This window comes from Suricata suricatta, chromosome 5 (assembly GCF_006229205.1).
Source record: "Suricata suricatta isolate VVHF042 chromosome 5, meerkat_22Aug2017_6uvM2_HiC, whole genome shotgun sequence".
NCBI lineage: Eukaryota > Metazoa > Chordata > Mammalia > Carnivora > Herpestidae > Suricata > Suricata suricatta.
The window spans coordinates 71,735,616-71,741,662 of NC_043704.1; the positions used below are offsets into that span (position 1 = coordinate 71,735,616).

General features: G+C 46.3%; 1 pseudogene; it reads left to right on the top strand.

Annotated features, from left to right (window-relative positions):
• The first annotated feature begins 1,791 nt into the window (after positions 1-1,791).
• LOC115291176 lies at positions 1,792-2,826 on the top strand (annotated as a pseudogene).
• Positions 2,827-6,047: the final 3,221 nt, after the last annotated feature.

Below are 6,047 nucleotides of genomic sequence, written 5' to 3' on the forward strand. Positions count from 1 at the left end.
TTCATGGGATTGAACCCTGCACTGGGGGCCATGCTGGCAGCGCAGAGCCTGCTCGGGATTCTCTCTCTTTCTCTCTCTCTCTTTCTCTCTCTCTGCCACTCTCTTGCTCTCTCTCCTTCCTTCTCAAAATAAATATTCAAACAAACAAACAAACAGAAACAGACTCGTGCAGAAAACAGTCTGGGGGTTTCAAGAGGGAAGTGGTGGAGGGATGGGAAAATAAAAGGGGATTTAAAAGGTGTAAAATAAACCAAGGAGACGTGGTGTACAGCATTAGGGAATAGAGTTAACAATATTGTAACAACCTCTTATGGTGACAGGTGGTAGCTAGGCTTCTCACAGTGATCACTTCTTAGCATATGTGATGTTGGATCACTATGTTGTACCCCTGAAACTAATGTGATATTGTATGTATTGTTCGCCAGCAACACTTCAAGAAAGAAAGAAAATAGACTAGCGCTAGACCAGGTATTGCTGGGGATGCAAACCAATATGAACTAACCATAGTCCCTGCCTGCCAGGACCCCCTGCCCTGGGAAAGGCAGAAGTGGGACAAGAACTGCCCGTGGGCAGCACTGGACAGAACCTTGATCAGAGCCCTGCAGAGATGCAAAGAGATGTTATCTCTCCTACCGTCTCTCCTTGACATCGCTTTATCTCATGCATCATCTTCCCAATCTCTCCTTCAGTCTGACCCCATGCCCAGTCTCATCTCGTAAGCGTGCAGTTCAGATGCTGCCTTCTCCACAAAGCTTCCTTTGGAATCACCCAATAGGTCGTGCACGCTTTTCCCATGACTCCCCCAGTACCTGTCTTTCCATGATTCATACCCGCCCAACTCTGCCCTTAACTGAAACATGCCTATCGTGTGTGTCTCTCCCCCTCAATGTCACAGTGCTAGCTGTGCCCTGGCTCTGACAGGATACTTCTGCAAGAATCTTGTCATCTTGGCACCACGCAAAATCTTTGATCATATGTTGATACCGTATTTCCAGAGAAGGAAGAGGCAGGGTCCACACAGAGGTCAGTTACTGAAATTAGTGGCTGAGGGAGGCCATGGGCTCATTAGCCCAGGAGAGCTTTGTGAGTTGTGTAAGTCCCCACCTGGTGGGCAACAAGGAGGATGAGGAGCTGACCTGAGGACTTGAGACCCGCCCCCTCCCCAAGGCGGTTAGAGCAGAGGAGTAAACACGCCAAGAAAGACCTTCAGTCAAGCTGCCCTGCCTTGCCCTCAGTCTTTGCATTGAACCCTAAGCTTTTCCAGGACTGGCATCATGAGGGGTTGAGTAGTTCCAGTGTGGGCGGTGGCCTCTCCTCTTTCCGTTTTTGACTTTTAGTTCTTAAAAACTACATTCCAAACAAGGGAAATGAAACTACTGAAGACTCCCCGCCAGCAGCCAGCTGATGTGGGGCAAGAGAACAATTCCCAGTGAAGGCCCCCAGGAAATCCCCTCCCTGTCATGTACCAAGGCCAGGAGAAGTTGGGGAGGCACTAGCTCGCTGCCAGGCCAGGCCCAGCCGCCAAGGTAGAGGACCAGATGGAAGCCTGTCCTGTCTGTGGTTGGAGAGGGAGCCCAAGGTGGACTGGAAAACACCACAGGTGGAGATTTCAGTGGGGAGCCCCTGACAGAGGACGGGAGCCCAGGCAATGCCTTGGGGATGGGAGGATTGGGGTCGGCACAGGAGAGGCCATTGCAAATAAGGGTGGCCTCTGATAGAGGGAGGATAGAGTGGGGAGCATCTGTTCTGTGTTTAGGGAAACTGTGAGCAGAACAGATTAGATGAAACCCACTCTCCTTGCTGAAAGGCAAGAAGGCTAAGAGGAAGAAGCTGGCCCCAGCCCCTGCTGTCCTCAACAAGCAGGAGGCCAAGAAGAAGGGTGGTTAATCTCCTGTTGGAGGAAAGGTTCAAGAATTTTGCCATCAGATAGGACATCCAGCCCCAAAGGGACCTCACCTGCTTTTTCAAATGGCCCTACTACATCTGGCTGCAGAGGCGAAGGGCCATCCTCTAGAAACATCTAAAAGTGCCTCTCATGATTCACCAGTTCACCCAGGCCTTGGACCGCCAAATAGCTACTCAGCTGCTTAAGCTGCCCTCAGATACAGACCAGAGACAAAGCAAGAGAAGAAGCAGATATTATTGACCTGGGATGAGAAGAGAGCTGCCGGCAAAGGGGATTCCCCCACTTGGAGGCCGCCTGTCCTTTGAGCGGAGGTTAAAACTGTCACCACCTGGGACGCCAGGGTGGCTCAGTCAGTTAAGGTAAGGGTCTGACCTCAGCTCAGGTCATGATCTCACGGTTCATGGGTTCGAGCTCCGTGTCCGGCTCTTTGTTGACAGTTCAGAGACTGTTTCAGATTCTGTGTCTCCTCTCTCTCTCCCCCTCCATGGCTCATGCTCTGTCTCTCTCTGTCTCAAAAATAAATAAACATTAAAAAAAAAAAACCTGGCACCACCTTGATGGAAAACAAGAAGTCTCAGCTGGTAGTGATTGCACATGACGTGGATCCCATTGGGCTGGTTGTCTTCCTGCCTGCCCTGTGTCATAAAATGGGGGTCCCCCACTGCGTTATCAAGGGAAAGGCCAGACTGGGGCATCTGGTCCACAGGAAGACCTACACCGCTGTCACCTTCGCACAGGTTAGCTTGGAAGACAAAGGCCCTCTGGCTAAGCTGGTGGAAGTCATCAGGACCAATTACAATGACAGAAATGATGACCTCCACTGTCACTGAGGAGTTAATGTCCTGGGTCTGAAGTCAGGAGATCTCGTTGCCAAGATGGAAAAAGCAAAGGCTAAAGAACCAGCCGCCAAACTGGGCTAAGTGTGTGCTTTTGAATTTTTTGTACATAAAATTAATAAAAAGCTCTCTTTCAAAAAAATAACTGGATGAAACACACTTGTAGACACATGTTCAAGTGTGGGAGGTAACAGTGATGAGAGGTTGGAGCAAGATCAGGCTACAAGGGGCATCTAGACTCTTTCCTCCAAATGACAAAGCGCCCAGCTCCTTGCTTTCACCTCAGGTCTCCTCAGAAATCCTGGTGTCCTGCTTGACACTAAACTTAGCTTTGTTACAATTGAGCAGGAGATGTGTATAAAGTCCATAACACATATGGAGCAGGCTCAAAAAAAAAAAAAAAGCACAGAGTTCCCCCAGACTGTCACCATCCTGAGGAGGGACATGCTCGGCCATGGCAGGGCTGGCTGCACGTTGTACTCCAGAAGTGCCCGGACGCCCTCTGCCCTGACCAGCCTGTTGGGAGGGGTCCAATCCTGGGCCATGCGGCCAGGGCTATAGCCTTGCTGGCATGAAAAGTGATCTGTTTTCAGCTGCAAAGCAACATTGGTTTCAACGGGAAGTCTTAGGTCCTTCCAGCTCGTTCTAGAGCTGTTGGTGCAATTTGCCAAGACTGCCTTGTCCCCACACATCTGTCGGGGCCATTGGTTTTCTAAGGGTTTTGTTTTTGTTTTTTGAGGGGTGGAAGCTGCCTTCCTCAAAAGAAATTCTATGAAGAATCTCAATGTAGAAAACATTTAAAAGTGGAGTTGCTTGGGATGAGGAGGTGATGAAGTGAGTCTCACCAGGTGCCTCTGAGGACCCTTAAACCAGTTGAAACTGGTTTTAATGTAAGAAAGGCAATGGCAAGCCGTGAAAGTGCTCTAAGCAGGGAGTGAGACAATCCGATATACATTTTAGAAAGAAGCCCGTGGCTGCTGGGCGGAATCTACATTGGAGACAGAGAATCCTGACAGAGAGACAGGAAGCTACTGAATGGTCCAGACATGAGTTGATGAGTCTAGACCCAGGACAGTGGCAGAAAAGACAAAGAAAACGTTTCCGAGTTAGAAACAGAGGGAATGGGTGACCAATTGGATGTGAGGGGTAAAGTCTCTCCATGAATAGTGACAGCCAAACAGGGAGAGAAACTGGCCAGGACAAAGGATAAGAATTCAATTTTAGGAGACACTGCATTGCAGCCACCTTGGGAGGAGTTGATTGACCAGCCAACAGTCAAAAACAAAAGTCTGGATCTCAGTGGGAAGATCTTGGGAGAGAACGTTGGAACTGGAGATTACAATTTAGGAGTTATCAACATAAAGATTGACACAAAAGACATGTGAGTGGAAAATGCATCCCACAAAAAGAAAAAGGGCTAGAAGAGAAACTTCGTTCTCTTCTATTTGACTTTTATTTAGTTTTTTTCATTAATGTCATCATGATTACCATTGTGAATGAATATTGTAGGAAGCAAAGACAGTTTTCTGGGTATCTGGAGCAGGAAAGACTTACTCTTGGTCTCCTAGGACAGACATTCCAAGAATAATAATGCCATTCAGAACCACAAATCAACAGGCTACAAGAGATGCGAGCCAACCCTCCAGGACACTTTAACCTCTAGTTCTGATGGGAAAAAACAGAACTAGAGATCCTTTCTCTGACTCTCCTACTGTGGTTGCTGCATTTCTCACTTGGGATGCAGCGGGCACTATAAATATTTTGCCTTCTCCACTAGGTTCAAGCTCCCCGAGAACAGGAGCAAGGAGATAATGCACATAAAGCTCTTAGTGTAGTAGTGCCCGGCAGCCCTTTGATGGTGGCTATTATTAGCTCAATTATTCTTTTGACCTCTTGGCAAGAGCTAGCAGGGAATTTTGTACATATAAGATACAAAAACTTAATCCACACAACCTATGATCAAGAAGTTCAAGGCACTTGACGAGGGCACCTAGCGACTCAGTTGGTTGAGCGTCAGACTTGGCTCGGGTTATGGTCTCACAGTTCATGATTTTGAGTGCTAAGAGCTCAGAGGCCAGAGCCTGCTTTGAATTCTGTGTCTTCCTCCCTCCCTCTCTCTCTCTCTCTCTCTCTCTGCCCCTTCCCTGTTCACACTCAGTCTCTATCTCTCAAAAAGTAAACAAACATTTAAAAAATTAAAGAAAAAAGCCATGGCATTCAAAAAGTCCACCACAAAGCAATTTCTGTGTCTTTTTCTTTTTTTGATATGCAAGACCCATAAAAGGAGATTATTAATAAACTGAGTGGATGGCTCTTCCAAAGGTGGACTCTCTTCTGATTGGAAAAATGAATATCCTGCCCATTTCCCAAGTCTGCTCCTGCTTGATCCTTGGCTGTAACCTTGGAGAAGAATTTCTGGGTCAGGAGAGCTCATAGGCATTTATTTGCCACCCCTCAAAGTCTCTAAAACAAGACATTCAAAATGGATTAAAGACCTAAATGTGAGACTTGAAACCATAAAAATCACAGAAGAGAGCACAGGCAGTAACTTTTCTGACACTGGCCATAGCAACATTTTTGCTACAGGTCCTCTGATGCAAGGGAAACAAAACCAAAAACAACCTATTAGGACTATGTCAAAATAAAAAGCTTCTGCACAGCAAAGGAAACAATCAACAAGACAACCTACTGAAATGGAGAAGATATTTGCAAATGACATCTGAAAAAAGGTTAATATCCAAAATATATAAAGAACTTATACACCTCAACACCAAAACCCCCCAAATAATCCAATAAAAAATGGGCAGACATTTCTCCAAAGAAGACATACAGAGGGTCAACAGACATGAGTAGATGTTCATCATTACTTATCAGGGAAATACAAATCAAAACTACAATGAGATATTACTGACATCTGTCTGAATGGCTAAAATCAAAAACATAAGAAACAATAAGTATTGGCGAGGATGTGGAACCTTCGTGCACTGTTGGTGGAAATGCGAACGGGTGCAGCTGTGGAAAACAGTATGGCGGTTCCTCAGGAAGTTGAAAATACAACTACTCTGTGATCCAGCAAAATACTGGGTATGTACCCAAAGAATACAAACATACGAATTCAAAGGGATACCTGCGTCCCTATGTTTATAGCAGCATTATTTACAATAGCCAAACTATGGAAGCAGCCCAAGTGTCCATCGACTGATGAATGGATAAAGATGTAGTATATATACCCAATGGACTATTACTCAGCCATAAAAAGGAAGGAAATTTTGCCATTTGCAATCACATGGATTGAGCTACAGAGC